Raw genomic sequence first — 21,383 nt, 5'->3', positions numbered from 1 at the left:
TTGGTGAGCCAATCACACAAGCTGGAAATTATGTTTCTGGGGAGTGGTCAGTACACATTCTGTGTACAGAACACCTCCTGGTAGCCATTTTGCATTTAATTTTCAGAAAATTACAGCGCTGCAGATTGGAAAGGTAATTTTTAATACTTCATTACAATATGACTTGCATATGCTATATTATTTTTTCTTTATTTGCTATTTTTTTTCCCCACGAAAGTGGAGTTAACCTTTAAGTTTTTGATTACAATATTTGTCAAGCTGCAGCTCCAGCAAAAATGTTTTTTGTTTGTTTTTTGGATTGGGGGTGGGGTGTGTGCATATGTATATATTATTACAGGTACTTCTATAGCGCCGTCAATTTATACTGCGCTTTATATCTATGTTTATTGTACATTCACATGGGTCCCCCTCAAGAAGCTTACAATCTAAGGTCCCTAACTCACATTCATGCACATACTAGGGCCAATTTAGACAGTTGCCAATTAACCTGCCAGAATCTTTTTAAAGTGTGGGAGCGAACCAGAGTACTCGGAGGAAACTCACGCAGGCACAGGGAGTACATGCAAACTCTGTGTGAGTAGTGCCCCTTGGGATTCTAACCAATGACCCTAGTGCTGCTAGGTGGAAGTGCTAACCACTTAGACACTGTGAGTTTTTATATATATATATATATATATATATATATATATATATATATATATATATATATAATATCTCACAGTAGCTAAGTGCTTAGCACTTACATCATACATAGGACATGGAAACCAGGCTAAGCAACTCAACTATGCATGAAAGCATAGAACTAGGGTGCAGAAAAATGGCAGCAGGTGCTCTGGACTGATGAGTCTATATTTGGCTGTAGCAGGAGGCTGTTTGTGAAGGGATGTAGAGCAGTACAATAATACAGTATCATTATGTATCATTTTAATCAGTAGACTTAGTTGATGATTATATTTTTTGATAAATTATTGAGGGTGAACAAATCACAGGAAATGCATTCTTTTTTTTTTTCAAATCCTAATAACAAGCACAAATCATCTAAAAAGAGTGAGAGCTATCAAAAGCACACCTTTATAAGGAGCAGAGCGCCATGAAATTGTAGTTTCTCCCTGTACATAAGCAGATGAGAACATGGGACTCTTGGAAGGGAAACCTGCAGGAGTCCATAAAATGTGGAGGAGAGCTTCCCCATCCTGTGTCTCTCCCCATCATACAATTGAGACCTTGGTGCTGGCGGGAAGGAAATGCATTTTTTCATTTTTTTCCATTAATTACCAATAAAAATCTTAGGAAATAATAAAAAAAAGGGGGGGGGGCTGTGTAAAAGCACAGGTGGGACTTTGAATGAGGCACATGCCCTGTGTGCCTCTATCCCTGGTACAAAATAGTAGAAAAAGGGATTTGGGACTTTAAATGAGGTTCTAGACATGGTGGGGGTGTGTATAAAAGAATCACATGTTTATTAACATAGAAGATAAATAAGTGTAAACATCTGGGTCATGGGATTACACATGAAAATACATATAAATCATGAACATCAGAGACATACAATCATATCAACTTGGAAACTCATGACAATATGGCGACTACATATATATATAACATGGTACAACAAGCATACAAAAAGATATCAACTTAGAAGCACATGACAGTAACGAAAATCGTGAGCAATTCCCATGAATCCATATATGTACATGGTTCTTAAGGCAGCACAGTAGAATAAAGTGTAGATGGATAAAATCACGATTACTTTTGGGACAGTAGACTTGATTGTTTCTGATCGTGGTGCGGGTTGGCATCCTAGATTGACCGACGCGTTTCGTGTTTGCACACTCATCAGGGCGGATGCTCCTAAAGAAGATTGGAATATGTTAAGTCTAATGTATCACTAAGCATATTAGGAAGAGGCATATATGCCAGTCCTGGGTACTTACATATAAAAAGTAAATGATGGGGGTGTGTTGGATGTGGGACCAGGGCCAACAAGAAGGTGTCCGTCCCGGAAGCTGGGGTATAGGGGAGCCGTGTGTAACTGGGGCGAACTGCACAGAGCTTCCCAAAGAAAAAGTAGCCACTCTAAATCATGCGCCACAATGCTAGGGGGATGATCAAAGTTGCCACAAGATCTATGATGAATGGATAAAATCTATATTAAGTATTGTGGTCACACTAAGAAAATCTAGTGGCATACAGGCTAGCAATGGAATTACCTTGATGGTGTGCATGGAGAAGTAGAGGGTCCCTAGTAGAGGGCGTGTTCCACACTATGAAAATGGTAACTGTACGAGCGGCGTGTTAAGTACACTCCACACAGCCGCACGCTGGCTCCTACCGACGTCACGCCAGCTTGACGCGTACAGGGAGGGGCTCCGGCCTGGACGGTGAACACCGCCCCCGACAGGGACTGACCAACCCAACTGTGGCAGCTGAGATGGAGATAACCGCGCCTTGTATCATGACGCAAGTGATGACGTCAAACGTGAGGTACGTATGCGTGGCGTCGATGCGCTGTGGATACCGCCCAGTCCAGGGAGGGCATACAGAGAGCATCGCAGCTTCCGGGATGGGACAACAAAAAGATGCTCACTTATCCACAAAGTGACAACAACCCACCTAGATAGAAAAAAACAACAACTAACAAGTGCCGCATGGTGGATGGCCAGAGGGAGCCGAAACCAGCCACCCAGACGGCAGGGTGTATACACAGGGTGTATATATGTATTCGCCATAATGTCATGAGTTTCCAAGTTGATATGATTGTATGTCTCTGATGTCCATGATTTACATGTATTTTCATGTGCAATTCCATGACCCAGATGTTTATACTGATTTATCTTCCATGTTAATAAACATGTGATTCTTTTATACACACCCCCACCATGTCTAGAACCTCAAAGTCCCAAATCCCCTTTTCTACTATTAGGAAATAAAAAAGTTCCCAAAAAGTGCTACCTAATTAAAGCCCTGTCCTGAAAAAAAAAAAAAACGTATATAACTGGGGTAAACAGCACAACAAATGCTGAAAGGTATAATGTGTGGAACTGAGACATCACCAATTTGAAAAACATTCTGGGCAGGGCCGGATTTCCCACAAGGCCACCGAGGCCAGGCGTTGGGGCGGCAGTGGTGCAGGTGCAGCACCGCTCCTGCGACGACTTCTCGGCTTTCGCGCCCCCCCCCCCTTATTTTACCGTTTTTTTCCGCCGGCCACCGCTAGAAGTCCGCGGCAATGCCATTTTGCAGAAGACTAGAACGCCTTGTGGCTGCCAATAGAAATTGAGCTGCGGTGCCGCCCACCCCCTGCCCCGCTGCTGGTCTGACAATCTGTGACATGTTGTGGGAAAGGCCACGGGCAGAGGGTAGGCAGCCTCCCGGCCGGCTCAATTTCTATTGGCAGCCACCCGACCGGCTCCGCCTATTGTTCCACGCTGCCTGAGTGAGTCTCCGCTGCTGGGGGAGGGGGGCTTCTCCACTGGGGACACACCTGATGTAAGGGGGGATTCTCCACTGGGGACACCTGATGTAAGGGGGGCTTCTACACTGGGAACACCGGATGTAAGGGGGGGCTTCTCCACTGGGGACACCTGATGTAAGAGGGGCTTCTCCACTGGGGACATCTGATGTAAGAGGGGCTTCTCCACTGGGGACACCTGATGTAAGGGGGGCTTCTCCACTGGGGACACCTGATGTAAGGGGGCTTCTTCACTGGGGGCACCTGATGGGGGCTTCTCCACTGGGGACACCGGATGTAAGGGGGGCTTCTCCACTGGGGACACCTGATGTAAGGGGGGCTTCTCCACTGGGGACACCTGATGGGGGCTTCTCCACTGGGGACACCTGATGTAAGGACGGACTTTGCTGGGGGCACCTGATGGCACCTGGTGGCAGGTGACACACTCAGGGGACCCACTGATTCTGGATTATGGTGAGTTGAATGATTTCATTCTATATTACAATGTAATAATAGAAATAATGCGCTTCAATCATCCTGACACCACAACAACCATGGTGCTGGGATGCTGGGATGATTGAAGCGCTAACACCAGGTGTTTGGAGTATCTTTATCTGCTGATTTGTTAAACTCTGGAATACACATTTCTATAGTGGTGTAAGATCTGGGCATGCTGTCCCTCCATCCCTCTTTCCTTGCTTCTCTCTCCGTCCCTCCATCCCTTTTTCCTTCCTTCTCTCTCCCTCCCTCCCTCCCTCTTTTCCCCTTTCTTCCTCCCTCCCTCCCTCTTTTCCCCCTCCCTCTTTACACCCTTTTCTTTCTCCATCTCACATTCATCTCAGACTGGAACCACACCCCCAATTGAACCAAGCCCATATAATCCACGCCCACTATTTAAGTAAACCATGCCCCGAATAGTGGTGTGTGTGAGGGGGGGGCGGCATTGAAGGACCCGGCCTTGGGGCGGCAAGAGGGAGTAAATCCGGGCCTGATTCTGGGATGAGGGGATTTAAAGAGGAGCTCCACCTTAAACAAAAAATATTAAAAGCCAGCAGCTACAAATACTGCAGCTGCTGACTTTTTTAATAAATGGACACTTTCCTGTCCCAGGGTCCAGCGATGTCGGCAGCCGAAGCCGATCGATCGCTCATCTCTTGGCTGCCCCCACCGACATCCTCGGTCAATACAGGAAGTGAAGCATTGCGGCTTCACTGCCGGTTCCCTACTGCGCATGCGCAAGTCGCGCTGCGCGTCTACACTGGTCCCCGTTGTCTTGTGGGAACTGTGTGTTTCCCACAACACAACGGGGGGGGGGGGCATTTGTGGCTAGCTGCAGCTAGCTATTCCTAGAAGTGGGTGTTGATACCTGTATTATACAGGTATCTGCACCCCCCCTCCCCCCTGAAAGGTGCCAATTGAGGCACCGGAGGAGGGGAGGAATCCGATGAGCGGAAGTTCCACTTTAGGGTGGAACTCCGCTTTAAGGATAAAATATCCAGGGGCTCAGGTGGTTAATACACAAACAAAAAATAATTGGCAATAATTGGCAATAAAGCCAATCTATGTATTCCATAATGATGAACCAAATGAGCAATATCATTTCGGTAAACTAGACCTGGATGAGCCTTTTTGTGTGAACAGAGTTAGTGTAAATATAGAATGACAACAAGTTTATTTATCCACTATGATCCTCTCAAAAATGTATTCATTATTTTAAGTAGCTTGTAATGTTTGCACAATACACCAAGCAGGCAGGGAAGTCAAAGTAAAGGCAGTGCTTGAGTTTAGCTGGTAACATTATAGGAAATTTATGAGAGTTCAAGCGTGATCTGCACATTGATACAGGTCACAGCAAGTCTGTACCAAAGCCAAGTTTTCTCACTGTGTGAGCTGGATTCAGGAATCTTCACTCAAGTGATGATCGTTGTTATGACTTTATGGCAACATGATCATGTCATCTGAAGTGTGAATATCGTAAAGACGAACAGTAAGATGTCCACACTCGCTTTGGAAACAAATTCTAGAGTTCAGCTAAGCTTGGCCTTCAGTCTGTTATTTGTCACGTCTGCGTAATTTACTAAAGCTGTGATCCTTTAGAACATCAGGCCAGCCTCAGAGCCTATAGGTATGTATTCATTTTGAAAGTTTGAGTGCATGGATTTACCTTATATAGTCAAACATGTATGCAAGATATTATTGTGGCTAAGTATAATAATGTTATTGTCTCAAACCTATGACCTTGTAATTGCTTATGCAATGAACATTTGCGCTCAATTACTGAATTCTGATGAAGTCTGGCTTACATCATTGTTTAGGATAAGGGTTTTGACCTCTTTTTTATCCTATATGATTTTTTCAGCATTTAAAACCACTAGTACATGGGATTTGTGTACATGAAATTTATTCTTCAGGCAAGTTCTGTTCATCACTGTGTAAATGGTACAAACCAGCTCTGTTTAGTAGGATTTTCTGAACCCTAAACACATGGAAAGTACTATAGTTCTATAACTTTCCAGACTGAGCACTAAATGGGCGCCAGCAAAATGATCCTGTATCATGTGATGGAATGTTTTCAGGCTATGTTGGTGTTGGCATAAAAGTTTTTTTGGGCTACTGGGCAATGATCATTACTTTTTATATAAGGTAAAGTAAGACCTCTCAAGAAGTATGTACAGCATTGTATCTTCTCCTGAATTGTGGAGACAACTAGGCCCTATCGGATTAATAATGCAAGTAATAATTGGCATCATACATGGCGAGAGATCTGTCCATAAGTGTAGGAACCTTCACAAAAACACAAATGGAACATGGACACAGCCTGAGCTGCCATAAGTATTAACCTCTAAATTAGGCAAGGAGGTTTGGAGCTACTTTAGATGCTCCCAAGCACTGCAGTCTGTAAATGGCATAGTTATAAGACTACCTGCAAAACTCAAGTCTTCTGTCTTTTATAATGACCTGTAATTTCTCTGTACCTTCCCTTTCTTCCTAATGATTTAGCTGTAAATGCAGGATAAAGCATTTACTATGTGAGATTGCATCACTTTACATGAAGCAACAATTTTATTTTCTTTGCTCTGTGAATGTAACAGTCATTCATAAGAGATATTGTACCTCTGTACCTCTGTTCTGATGTTTAAATATAACTTCGGATGTAACAAGAATAAAGAGGGTAGAGAATGGTATGTGCTATATATAAAATACTAGCTGGCACAGTGCGCAAGAGTTCTGTAGAGGCCTTTATATAGTAATGATCATAATAAGCTTTCTAGGACTTGGTATACGCTACAAAAAACTGTACTGGTGTCTTATCTGGAACTGCAGGCGGTGGCTGTAGCTTGTTTATGTACACACTGGGGACCAGGATAATCAGACATACAGCCCTTTAAATGATCAATTTACACAATGTCATTGCGAGGTTTGGCAATCCACACTGAACTAGATGAAATTTTCTCATGACAACAATGTGATAACCATGACAGTTTTTGTACAGTATGGCTAACAAGCATGCATCTAGCCTAGAACATAGGAAGATCAATCATTCCATTTTACCATTTTTATTAATTATAATGTTCATCCATATTACAGACTCAGAAAACATGTAACCTGTTATTTTGTGTTTTTGATCTTCATACTCCCTAGTCCTTGAAACAACTGGACATCTTTGGTTAAATCCAACCACTTGACAGGACAGAAAGAGGGAGTGTACAATATGCAGGGGAAGTAAACTATACATGCAAGGTACTTGGGTAACAATCAGTGTTTTTTTATTTGGTGCCTGCAATTGCATAATTGGTGAACTGTGTTGTGTTGGACTGTACAATCCAATAAACGCAAACGCCACTCCGGGCATATGGCATGCTGCCTCTAATAGCATATTTCTATAGTAATTTTCACTGTAATAGTCTTGCCCCACCCCTGGGTTTAATTCAATGTATACTGAATAGTTGTCTTGCACCTCTTTGGTGTGAAAAAATAAAACTAATTAAATTAACCTTCCCCACTAGTGAATCTTACAGACAGATATTGTGTGCTGTTATTGAGTAGCGTTATGTGGCAAGCCAACATCTCCCACACACATTTTGTAAAAAGGCAAAAAATAACTGCAATTACCCACTTGTATTTGGATCAAACTGTGCTGTCTGAATTTGACAACATGCATGACTAACTTTGAATCAATTTTTTATTGCCATTCATTAGACAATAAAAGCTGCTTGTATAGAAAATTGCTGTATTTTCAAGGTGTGTGGGATAATTGTAACAAGGGTTTTCTCTGTCAATGCTTTATAAATGACTGTCTTGCACATTTTTCTATCTGTTGTAAAAGTCTTCTTACAGTTCTAAAACAACGCTTTCATATTCCCTGGTGATCCCGACCCTGCTGCTTTAACAGCTCTATATGAGTCCAATCCCTTCTGTGCTAATTATGGTTTTCTGTCTGGTGTAGACTGTTCTATTATTTCCCTAAAGTGTTTGGATTCGAAATTTTGTAACTTCATTGTGTTGTACAGGATTTCATTTTTATAAGTGCAGAAGGTAGCAAGAGCGCTGAACTAGAGGCAACTTGTTGTGCCTTTACACTCCAAATAGCCTGCAAATTGTTTCTTAGACCAGGCTGTGCACAGGGCCATGTCTAGATTAAAGGATAAGTTCATATTTAAAAAAAAAATAATAATAAATGCACATCTTTTTGCATGTAAAAAAATGTGCATTTTTTTGGGAGCCTGGAAAGCATTGCACCCATGATCAGCAGGGCTCTTGCAGACTCTGTGTGTAAGCTGTTTGGCCATACATTGTATGGCCAAGCAGGTTCACACTAACAGGAAGCACCAATGAACTAACACAGTGCTCAAAAGCGCCGTGGTGGTTAATTGAGAACTACAAGCCCACAGACGCAAAGGCTGCCAGACCAGTAGTTTTCTATTCACAGAACGCTGTGAATGAGTGACATGGCAGGGCGGGTGGAGCCCCACACAGCCACATTCTTTGCAGAAAATGACAGAGAGCCGGATAAGAAGATCGTCCACCGGCTGTCAGATCGGGGGGGCTGGGTACATTCGGGGCCGGTGGATTTGTAACATGTTGCATGTTACACCCCCTGAATATGGGTGTAACATGTTACAAATGGTGAACTTCACCTTCAAGCCCTGCTATTCATCTGTCACATGACAACACAGCATGGTCAGAAGAGGCTGTGGCATATTTGATAGGTAAAGCTTTTGTTAACCATAAAAAAAAAATTTATTCCGTTCCCTTAAAGCATGTTATATAGCACAGTGCTTGTGCTGTACATTTTGGCCCCTTCTATCACCTGAAATACCTGACTGATCCTGCCAGTTTCTTCCCTCCCCTCTGTACGCTGACCACGATATATCAGGGCTGCTGAGCCCTGACACCGTGGTCAGTGTACGTGCCTCCATCATCCACTGCTATCGGCAGCTCTCCTCTGTTTACCTTTGTCCTCCTCCCTCCCCTCCGCCCTCCCCTCCCTGAGTGTCAGCGCTAACTAGCGCCGCTCTGCTCCTCTCCCCACTGCTTCATTATATCATCCCCTCTGTCACATGAAAACCTGTATCCTAGTGCCTGTGCCTTATTAAAAAAAAAAAAGCTGATTTCTACCTGTTTTAACAGTGCCTTCCAGCGATCACATGACTCAAGCCTCTCAGCTCCGCATCTCCCTGGCTGTCGTCAGCAGGGGAATCTCGGCCGCGCCCACTGGAGATATCAGAAGGGGAGAGCTGAGAGCCTGGAGTCATGTGATCGCTGGAAGACCTGTTAAGAGGTAGAAATATGCTTTTTTTTTATAAAGCACAGGCACTAGGATACAGGTTTTTATGTGACAAAGGGGATGATATAATGATCAGTTAGTGGCTTAAGACCAGGTAGAAAAGCCTAGGGTATTTGTGCTGCAAACTTAACCACTTAAGGACTGAGCCTCTTTTGAGATTTGGTATTTACAAGTTAAAATCTTTTTTTTTTTTCTTAGAACCCCCAAACATTGTATATTTTTTTTCAGACACCCTAGAGAATATAATGGCGGTCGTTGCATCCCTTAAACATCCCTTGTAATAAAAAAAAAGCAAGACAGGACCTCTTAAATGTGAGATCTGGGGTCAAAAAGACATCAGATCTTACATTTACACTAAAATGAAATATAAAAATAAATGTAATTTTAAAAAAAATGTTTAAAAATTTCCTCTTTAACCACTTCAGCCCCCTGGAAGATTTGGCTGCTCAATTACCAGGCCATTTTTTGCAATATGGCACTGCATCGCTTTAACTGACAGTCGTGTACCCAAAGTTGACGTTCTTTTTTTCCCAGAAATAGAGCTTTCTTTTGTTGGTATTTGATCATCTCTGCGGTTTTAATCTTTTGCGCTATAAACAAAAAAGAGCGCCAATTTTGTAGAAAAAAAAAATATTTTGTACTTTTTGCTATAATAAATATCCCAATTTTTTTTTTAAAAAGCAATTTTTTTCCTCAGTTTAGGCCGATATGTATTCTTTTACATATTTTTGGTAATAAAACTCGCAATAAGTGTATCTTGATTGGTTTGGGCAAAAGTTATAGCGTCTACAAAATATAGGGGAAAGATTTATGGCATTTTTATTATTATTATTTTTTTTTACTAGTAATGGCGGTGATCAGTGATTTTTCTTGGGACTGCGACATTTTTGCGGACAGATCGGACAGTTTTGACACATTTTTGGGACCATTGACAATTATACAGTGATCAGTGCTATAAAAATGCACTGATTACTGTGTAAATGTCACTGGCAGGGAAGGGGTTAACACTAGGGGGCGATCAAGGGGTTCACTGTGTTCCCTAGTGTGTGTTCTAACTGTAGGGGGATGGGAGTGACTGGAGGAAATGACAGATCGTTGTTCCTAGCTAGTAGGAACTCACGATCTGTCTCTCCTCTCCTCACAGAACAGGGATTTGTGTGTTTACACACACACGTCCCTGTTCTGGCTCTCGTGCCTGCAATCGCGCATGGCCGGTGGTCACGCTTAAAGGTACAGCTACGACAGTTCGCGGGATCGTGCCGACCTGCCGATGTATAATGACGGTGGCTGGTCGGCAGGTGGTTAAGACCATTAGGCAGAAGTGACGTTTGTCGTCGCTTCCGCCATCCAATGATGTGGAGCGGAGCGGGGGCCATCTTTCCCTCACTCGGCATCCATCTATTTTGGAAAATCCAAAATAGCCAAAAATGAAAACGCCTGTAAACAAAACGCGGATAAACGCGAGTTGCCGCATTTAGCTGCGTTTAGAAGCGTTTGACGCTTGAAATGCCTCTAAACTCAGCTTCTGAACCCATTTTTTTGGCGTTCCAAAAAAAGCCTCTAAACTCAACTGCCTAGAAACATCTATAAACGACCCTGTGTATATGTACTGATAAGATAACATAGAGGGGAAAAAAATGCCCAACTGCTCCTAAACGTCCGTTTAGCAGCAACAGTGTACATGAGGCCTAAAATGTAAATAACCTACATAATCTGGGTCTCAGTAATCGGAACTGCAAAGATTTCCAGATTACTGAAATAAAATAACAGTTGGATGTTTAGGATTTAGCTTCATTGACTGGCACCAAGAGGATTATAGCTTTCTCTGAAGAAAAAAAAAATATATATTTTAAAGCTGCATTTAATATGTTCCAATGCCATAGCTGAGTAAAGCGCATCACACACCTACACCTATAGTAAACAGTTTGAAGTGTGTTCAAAGAAAATGTTGCAGTTGGTATAACATTCTTGTTTTGTATCGGTGCTTCCCATTGGAGTCCAGTAATAAAGGAGAGCCAAGAAAAATCTGGAATTACAGCTTCCAGATTGTGAAAATTCAGGAGAAGGGATATTTTTAGTATCTTTGGAATAACACTCTAAATTCCCTGCTATAAAATATAGCCCATTAACATCAGTCTAGTGAGATTATAATAATAATCAATTATAATACAGTAGAATGCTAATTTTCCTAACTTGAGTGCTGCATTGCTGTTTTTTTACTTTCTCGAGGTAGAAAAAAATATTTGCATGTAAGTGCAAATGTTTATGTAAATGCAAGAACTCAGGAACTTTATTGTATACAGCAGTAAAAAATTGTAAAATCATGCAATGCTCCTCAAGATGTTTTATGATTGAGCTGTGGAGTTTTCTTCACAATGAAATTTGCATCATCTTTCATAAATTCATAAAATCCAGGATCCCTCTGTTGCTCATTTGGGCTGGTACATAATTAAAAGAAAAAAACACCCATGTGGGTAAACATACCTAATGGGATCCAAAAGTCTCAATTTCTTGTGTCTGTGCTTGTGAAAGGCCAATACCGGAGCTCATAGGCATGTGAATTCAGCTTTATTGTAACTAACCAAGGCTGCATAGAAATTTTGCTATAACGGCTCCTGCCAATTGGAGAAAACAGTGTGGCAGGCTATGAGATGTGGTGAATACATTATCTCACTTTATTTGATGTCCTACCCAATAGGTGCTACCTAAGAGAAATCTCACCTTACCTAATAGTAGGGACAGTTTTCACTGTAAGTCCAAGACCATGCATCAGATTTTATGGGAGAAATGTGATGTTTACAAATACTGTATCAGAAAATGATTTGGCAATTCAAAGCTCTTTTATAGTGGGCAAGGAACTGATCGATCAATAGACATCCAACCCATACCTGCCACATTTACAAAATTCCTTGCCATGATTACACTCCTTTTCAGTGTTGGCCATCTCCTAAGCCTTAGGTAAGCAAATCAATTCACTCATCTCTTTTGATTTAACTTCAGTATTAACTCTGGTCTGATTTCACCAATGAGGGGAGCAGATTTAAACTCCATGTGTCTGTCCATAAAGCCAGCCTAACCTTTTTTTGTGTAATACAGTTTGTTTTGATTAGTCAAGCATTTTTACATGAAACGCTACTTTATTATTGTGCATAGATTCCGAACTTCTTTAAAAATGTGCAGTGAAGCAGATCCACTTTTTCAATAACACACTTTCCTGGCAGAATTCAATTAGCCATCTGTTGTCAGAAACTTCCAGCAGTATTTAAATTAGCTGTCTTTTTTCTATTGACAAATCTTGATTATTTTGTCTTTGCTGATTGCACAAGACTAGACAAGTGAAACCAGAGAATAATCCAGGCTGTGTGCAACTCCAACGCTCTGCGTAGAGATAGAGTTCTCTAACGCAAGCATATAAAGCATTATAGTCTTTTTAATGTTTTTTTTTTCTTTTGTAATCAGGGCACTTTAATAGACTCCAAAAAAATAAACATTGCTACATCTTCTACTCAGCAGGTCTGTCAAAAGTTGTGATTTATAGCTGTCAGGAGTTCTAAGAACTGTGAGAAAATCCTGGAAATGTGTGATTCTAGGAATTCTTTAGGACTCCACTTTTGTCTCTACTTTTCCTTTTTTTTAACCTGTTTAAGATTACTTAGTTGTAAATATTTTACTATTTTTGTCCTTTTGGTTACAGTTTTTTTTTTTTTTTGCATGGTTGTAGGCAGATGCCTACTGTTGGGGTATACTCTACCTTATGTTGTTGGTTTACACTGTGTTGATAGTAAAGTATATCTAGTGAGTTCTTGTATAGCAGGCTGCCCAGGGAGTTAGAAAGGGGTTAAGACTGCTAATTCCTGAGTGTTCATAGCTCTGCCCCCTTGTTTTGGGCTATAAATACAATGGGAGGCAGCCTATTTGGCTCCTTGTCTTTGGGGTCTTCTACATGGGAAAGTTCAGGAAGGAATGTTGCATCATGTAAAGCTGTGCTGAGCACATGGTCTCCTTTTTTTATTGGTGCACCCAGTCGGGTTGTTGGAAGTCAGTTATGGACTGTGCTGAAAGAACTACTTTATACTGAGGCATGAACTGGGCAGCCTGAGCTAGGATGAACTAGAGCTGTGTATGAAGGAATCTGTGAAAGACTGTTTTACTGTAAGAAGTTTATAGTAAAAGTTCTAAAGAGTTCCATAAGTGCCTGGTCTGAAGTTCTTAAGAAAAGGGCTGCATGCAAGGCCTGGAAAAGAGCAGGGTTTGTGAGAGGGGACAAAATGAAGTTCAGGAGAGAATGCTACCAAGGGATTAACCAGTGGTGAAGTTGAGAAGTGAAAGGATATATTGCTGTTGCCACGTGTAACCGATGGAGTGTCGGGTGCCAGCCGGTGGCTGAATAGTGTGACTTGGCAAGGATGATAGTGTACTCTGGTAATGAAGGGGTTTCTGAGCGTGACCCCTCCCTAGCAATTGGTGCCCCACACATGGGCCAAAGCCCCTATGGATCTAGCTTGCAGGAGAGAGGAAGGATGAGCATCCTCCGAAGTATAGAAGCTCAGAAACATTTGGAGAGTTTGTGTTTAATACAGCAAGAAGTCTTTAAGTCCCTCACTGGGAGTGAGGTGACATGGAAGCTGGGCTGGAGGAGCTGGATACAGGCTCTGTGGTATCCCCTTAAAAGTGCTGCACTATGTGGAAGATTGTTTTAATTTATTTTTTTTAAGCTTCTTTTTATTATTTTTTAGCACACAAATACAAAACAGAAAAGACAGTCAACAACAATCAGCACCAGTAAGCAATGCAGGGCCTATTTAAATACATGAACGTAGCCACTCAAAGGAATAACATAGTATACCATAATATAGGCATTTGTAAACTCCAATAAACGATCCCCCATCAAGGGCAGTGAACAGATATACATTATTACTACATGTTCACATAAAGCTAATACATACCCACCCCTAGAACAATCAATGCTGTATAAAGGCACTCAACCAGATATAGTGGATTTATCATTTATCTAGCCTCTCCACACTTTGGCAAATTTGGCTGACACTCCTCTATTGGCATATGTAGCCCTATATAGAGGTAACACTTTGTTTATTAACGCCTTCCAGGCCATTACAGTTTTTTTACATGAAAAAATAATAATTTTTCTGGCAAAATAAAAAAGTAAGCAGTGTATGGATCATCTTTATAGGGCCCAATAAACAGATTTCAACAGAAGGACGAATACTTATGATCATGACCAACCATACACATTATACAACTTCCAACCAAAATTGTTGAATAGTCGCACAATGCCAAAATATATGCATATAGTTATCCTGGGGGGAAGCAAACCTCCAACAGTTAGAGGATTGTGTGGGAAAATTCTCGCCAATTTAGCAGGGGAAAAATGAATTATAAATAAATTCTATGCAGAAATGTATATTGTATGAGATGATCTTGTGCTGACACGAATCTAGAAAAGGAGGATCCTCACAGATAATCCCAATCATCACCATCTAATTGTGGAAAATCGGTCAACCATGAACTAATACAGTTTAAGTAAGTGTGAAGCCCCTGTGAAGTGAATTTTGCACAAAGAGTTAATTGTAACAAGAGTTATGCTCGCTCCTAGGTTTGAAATACCGCCGTAATGCATATTTCTCATGACCATGATTGCCACCTGCTCATCTAGGCATTAGCAAGTGCTGTTTCCAGTGTCCCTGATTGGGTGTGTTAAGCCTCGCCCACATGGTTGGATTATATTTGCCATAAAGCATTTGTACACCTACACTAGAGACATAGTAAGAGTCCTAATGCATTCTGTTTTTCATTTTCACAGCCTGGCATGGCTCCAGTATCAGGTGACAAGGAGCTGGATTTTTTTGAAGATATATTCCTCTACTATACTTTATATTCATAAATTATGCTTTTTACACAAAAGAAGTGTGCTTATTAGTTTGCCTGGGGGACCTGGGGCTATATGTGAGCCTAGATCTTTTCCTTTTTACAGCCATGGCTACGATGGTGCTGTTTTTAGCTCTGCAGATTAGGGTTGGATATTTTTATATAATTAAATTTGTCCAGCTTGGACCAGTGTAAGTATGCATGTGCCATACCTGGCCGTTTCCTATTGAAACCAGAAATTTGAGTCAGTACCCTATTTACTTTAACCACTTCAGCCCCGGAAGAATTTACCCCCTTCCTGACCAGAGCACTTTTTTGCGATTCGGCACTCCGTTCCTTTAACTGACAGTTGCGCGGTCGTGCGACGTGGCTCCCAAACCAAAATAAACATCCTTTTTTTTCCTACAAATAGAGCTTTCTTTTGGTGGTATTTGATCACCTCTGCGGTTTTTATTTTTTGCACTGTAAACAAAAAAATAGCGACAATTTTGAAAAAAACACATTATTTTTTACTTTTTGCTATAATAAATATCCCCAAAAAATATTTTTAAAAAAAACTTTTTTTTTCCTCAGTTTAGGCCGATACGTATTCTTCTACATATTTTTGGTAAAAAAAAATCGCAATAAATGTTTATTGATTGGTTTGTGCAAAAGTTATAGCGTCTACAAAATAGGGGATAGTTTTATGGCATTTTTATTGATAATTTTTTTTTTTTTTTTTTTTTACTAGTAATGGCGGCAATCAGCAATTTTTATCGTGACTGCGACATGGCGGACACATCGGACATTTTTGACCCATTTTTGGGACCATTGTCATTTATACAGCAGTCAGTGCTATACAAATGCACTGATTCCTGTGTAAATGACACTGGCAGTGAAGGGGTTAACCACTAGGGGGCAGTGTAGGGGTTAAGTATGTCCTGGGGAGTGTTTCTAACTGTGGGGGGCATGGCTACGTGTGACATGTCACTGATCTCTGCTCCCGATCACAGGGAGCAGAGATCAGTGACACGGTCACTAGGCAGAACGGGGAGATGCTTGTTTACATTAGCATCTCCCCGTTCTTCCTTTCTGTGAGGCAAACGTGGGTATCCCACTACCCACCTCACGGAGCTCCCGGCCGGCGCACACAATGGCACGGCGGCAAATTTAAAGGGACGTACGGGTACACCCATTTGCCCATTCTGCTGACGTACATCGGCGTGCGCCGGTCGGGAACCACTGAGACCACCGCCTGTGGAAAGGAATTCCACATCCTTGCCGTTCTTACAGTAAAGAACCCTCTACGTAGTTTAAAGCGGAGTTCCAGTTTTTTTGGGGTAATATTTTTAGTGTTACCATAAGTTAAATGTATACAATTATCTAGATTATGTATTCTAATAAATAAATACCTTACTGTAAATTTTTAATCCTCCTTATTCGGCTGTTTCCATCATTGCTGTGGGCATATGAAGCCCAATCGTGATACCTTCCTGGAATGTGCATGGAGAGGTGCATGCTGGGTAACCAGCATGCATACCCAGCATGCACCTCTCGATCTCGCGCATGCGCGTTTTAGCAGCGGACGTAGCGCCGATTGTTTGTAACGTTGCCATAACAACGGGCGGCGACGGAGGAAGGTCCCGCCTCATTGTTATGACAACGTAGATAACACTCACAATCAAAGCCTTTACCGCGTCACTTCCGGTTTTCGAAGTAACGCGATAACAGGCCCTCGGCTCTGCCCAGTGACTCCTGGGAAATGATGACAGACATCTCCCAAGAGCACTAGCGAGGACGGGCGCCGAGGGAAATGACGTCAGGCGCCTTGGAGAGGCAGAGGCAGATTACGAGGGACCCCCTAGCAACAGACAAGAAAAGGTGAGTTTTAAAAAAAAAATTTTCCACAGGTTGTTATTTAGATGTAATGCAGCAGAATAATGTGAAAAAAAAAATATGACTGGAACTCCGCTTTAAGATTAAACCGCTTTTCTTCTAATTTTAATGAGTGGCCACGTGTCTTGTTAAAATCTCTTCAACGAAAAAAGTTTTATCCCTATTGTGGGGTCACCAGTATGGTATTTGTAAATTGAAATCATATCCCCTCTCAAGTGTCTCTTCTCTAGAGAGAATAAGTTCAGTGCTCGCAACCTTTCCTCATAACTAATATCCTCCAGACCCTTTATTAGCTTTGTTGCCCTTCTTTGTACTCGCTCCATTTCCAGTACATCCTTCCTGAGGACTGTTGCCCAGAACTGGACAGCATACTCTAGATGCGGCCGGACCAGAGTCTCTTAGAGCGGGAGAATTATCGTTTTATCTCTGGAGTTGATCCCTTTTTTAATGCATGCCAATATTCTGTTTGCTTTGTTAGCAGCAGCTTGGCATTGCATGCCATTGCTGATCCTATCATCTACTAGGACCCTCAGCTCCTTTTCCATTCTAGATTTCCCCAGAGGTTCTCGCCCCAGTGTATAGATTGCATCCATTCATATTTTTGCCACCCAAATGCATTATTTTACATTTTTCTACATTAAACCTCATTTGCCATGTAGTTGCCCACCCCATTAATTTGTTCAGATCTTTTTGCAAGGTTTCCACATCCTGCGGAGAAGTTATTGCCCTGCTTAACTTAGTATCATCCGCAAATACAGAGAATGAACTGTTTACCCCATCCTCCAGGTCCTTTATGAACAAATTAAATAGGATTGGTTCCAGTACAGAACCCTGGGGGACCCCACTACCCACCCCTGACCATTCCGAGTACTCCCCATTTATCACCATCCTCTGAACTCGCCTTGTAGCCAGTTTTTAATCCATGTACTCACCCTATGGTCCATTTCAACGGACCTTATTTTGTCCAGTAAACATTTATGGGGAACTGTGTCAAATGCTTTTGCAAAATCCAGATACACCACGTCTACGGGCCTTCCTTTATCTAGATGGCAACTCACCTCCTCATAGAAGGTTAATAGATTGGTTTGGCAAGAACGACTATTCATGAATCATGCTGATTACTGCTAATGATACCGTTCTTATTACTAAAATCTTGTATATAGTCCCTTATCATCCCTTCCAAGAGCTTGCATACTATTGATGTTAGGCTAACTGGTCTGTAATTCCCAGGCATGTAATTCCCAGGGATTTATTATTAATATTATTATTATTATTATTCAGGAATACTTCTAAACAATTTGTTCTCCCCTTTATTTAGCTTTACCTACTCTACACTACACCTTGGCTTGTATGAGTAAGTCAGCTACTACTTAACTTTTCACGACGTTCATTCAAAAACTGGTAAACAGAATGTGAGACCAGACAGGACATATCAGACTTAAGGTGAAATTTGATCCTTGGACTCAAGCTGTAGAGTCAGACTAAAGCAAAGTATAACAGCCCTAAATAAGGAGGAATATTTAAGTCTTTGATAACATGCACAGTTACAAAGACACTTTAAGGCTGCATGTACACTGCTGTTGGTAAACTGACGTTTAGGAGCAGCTGCCCCTAAAACTCTCCTCTGTTTTCTTATCAGTACATGTACACAGGGTCATTTATAGTAGTTTCTAGGCAGTTGAGTTTAGAAGCATTTTTTGGAAAGCAAAAAAATGCATTCAGAATGGATGTTCAGAGGCATTTGAAATGCCAAACGCCTGTAACAGCTTGTAAACGCGTGTAAACGTGATAACTCTCATTTAGCTGTGTTTTGTTTACAGACGTTCTTAATTTTTGACTATTTGAAAAAAAACGCTTCTAAACGCGGCATGTAAACGCAGCAAAACGGACGTTTTTGAACATTGGTTACTATCTGTCAAGTTAAATTGTTCAGGAGAGGTTGTAAAACATCCCTTGTACATTAAGCCTCATGCCCTGTACACACGGTCGGACATTGATCGGACATTCCGACAACACAATCCATGGATTTTTTCTGACGGATGTTGGCTCAACCTTGTCGCGGTGACGTAAAACACGTGCGTCAGGACTATAAACAGGGCAGTAGCAAATAGCTTTCATCTCTTAATTTATTCTGAGCATGCGTAGCACTTTGTGCATCGGATTTGTGTACACATGATCGGAATTTACCGATCGGATTTTGTTGTCAAAAAATTTTATAGCCTGCTCTCAAACTTTGTGTGTCGGAAATTCCTATGGAAAATGTGTGATGGAGCCTACACACGGTCGGAATTTCTGACAAGGTACTATCACACATTTTCCATCGGAAAATCCTATCGTGTGTGCAGGGCATTAGAGTGAATATTTTGATTATTGCATTAACTTAGTTGTGATTGGTTCTCTTTAAAGTTGAACAAATGTATTGTCATCACATATAATGAAGGCAGCTGGTTATTATGTAGAGTGCCAGGAAACTCTCACTATTACAGTAGGAGATGGATCCTCAAAACTGTTATGCCGCGTACACACGGTCGGACTTTTCGTCTACAAAAGTCCAACGGACGCTGACGGACTAAAGCTGGCTGGTAATCCGATCGTGTGTGGGCTTCTCCGGACTTTCAACGGACTTTTTTAGCCTAAAATCCGACGGACTTTAGATTTGAAGCATGCTTCAAATCTTTACGTCGTAAGTACGACGGACCCCGAAGTCCGCTCGTCTGTATGCTAGTCCGACGGACAAAAAAACGACGCATGCTCATAAGCAAAAACTAAACGGAAGCACTCGGTCTAGTAAAACTAGTGTTCGTATTGTAGGTAGCACATTCATCACGCTGCAAAATCTGTGATCGTTGAATGCAGCGCATTTTATTTCTTCTTTACGAAGGCTCTAAAGAACGAAGGTGTTTTGCTGTTCATAATCAGAGTTCTCCCAAACTGATTTCTGGATTCTTTTTCTCTTTGATCTCATGAATGATATAGTATGCCTTTTTAAAACAATGTTTCCATACTAATAATACTTTTTCCCCCTTTTTTTTTTTTTTTTTTTTTTTTTAGGTTTGTAAAGTTAACACAAAGAACCCATTATTATTTTTTTTTTTTATAGTGTTTATTTTTTAGTTTTTAGATAAAGTTAACCCAAAGCACCGTTTTTGGTTACGTAATTTTTTTGATTTTCAAGACTCACCACTTGAACATTATTAACATTAGTAATGTATTTTTGGTGTGTTTTTTTTCAAACTCAATGAGATTGTTGTCCCTTGTTAATTTAACATTGTGTGTAAAATCAATGATTTCAAAGAAAACACATAAAGTCTTTTGCTAAACTCAAAAAATATCCATTTATTCATGGTCAAAATAAAATAAAGAGGAAGTCAACGCTGGAAAAAGTCGGTGTACCAGAAAATTGGGATCTTGAGGAGTCCATATAAGAGGGAGCACAATCTGGTCCAAGAATCCCAGAGATCAACAGCACCAGCAGATGATCTAGATGTCCCCAGACTGTGGTCCTACAACAGCCTGCGTCTTCTGTCAGACCAGACTGAACCCAGGTCATCATTTTCTTCTCTTCCCTGCAGCCTTTCCTCCACGCTGCCCTGCAGCCTTCCCTGTAGCCTTCTTTTGAGGCTGTGGCTCTGGTGTTTCAGTTGTGGCAGGAGGAGGAGGAGGAGGAGGAGGAGGAGGAGGGGGGGCTGCCTCATGTAGTTGGGTGTTTTGTGTTAGCGTGCCCTGCAGCCCCTTATGGATTGTTTCCCCAAATAGGCGCTCACAAATGAGGCGCTGCTCCCTATTCATCTGAAGAAGCCTGCTGGCTAAGTAGCAGCCATAGGATTCTTCCGCTTCGGGGGGGCTCCTTAAAAAACGGGTGGCCTCTTGCATGAGGCGCAGGGATGCGTCCTGTGTGACCATCCCCTTCCTGGCCCTTTTTTTGGGAAGGTGGAGGGGAGGCACTTGGGATTCGGTCAGGCTCCTACTGGGCCCAGCCACCTCACTTGGCCCAGCCACCTCACTTGGCCCAGCCACCTCACTGGGAGCAGCCACCTCACTGGGAGCAGCCACCTCCTGCCTGACACTGGGCCCAGCCTCCTCCAGGATGATGGTGAATCCGGCCTCCTCCAGGCTGTCCATGGGCCCGGTCTCCTCCTGCCTGCCACTTTCCCCACATTCCTCCTGGATGGACTCATCCTGTGTATAAAAAAAGGACAATAGTTTGAGTATATTTTTTGGGGTTCATCAATGACACACAGTTTGCTTCTCATGAATAGCAAATTCAATGTGAATACTTCTCTTTAATAAAAGAGTCTAATCAGACACCCTAATTACTTCAAGCAGGTGCCAAACATATTTAGCCACTACTGTCAATTGATATGTATACCCAATTTTGAGTGC

General features: G+C 41.8%; 1 protein-coding gene across 3 annotated transcripts in view; it reads left to right on the top strand.

Annotated features, from left to right (window-relative positions):
• PHYHIPL (phytanoyl-CoA 2-hydroxylase interacting protein like) overlaps window positions 1–21,383 on the top strand; it is a 224,061-nt gene that overhangs the window by 94,399 nt on the left and 108,279 nt on the right. The window contains exon 1 of one of the 3 annotated variants that reach the window (XM_073596312.1): window positions 5,244–5,576. The exons of the other annotated variants lie outside the window; for them this stretch is intronic. The gene's annotated coding sequence lies outside the window, so the exon portion shown is untranslated. Of the gene's footprint in view, window positions 1–5,243; window positions 5,577–21,383 lie in introns of those variants that run through there. 3 annotated transcript variants of the gene reach the window in all.

This window comes from Aquarana catesbeiana, linkage group LG08, assembly GCF_042186555.1.
Source record: "Aquarana catesbeiana isolate 2022-GZ linkage group LG08, ASM4218655v1, whole genome shotgun sequence".
In the NCBI taxonomy this organism is placed as follows: domain Eukaryota; kingdom Metazoa; phylum Chordata; class Amphibia; order Anura; family Ranidae; genus Aquarana; species Aquarana catesbeiana.
The sequence above is the reverse complement of the archived record's forward strand: the minus strand, read 5'-3'. Positions and strand labels throughout refer to the sequence as shown.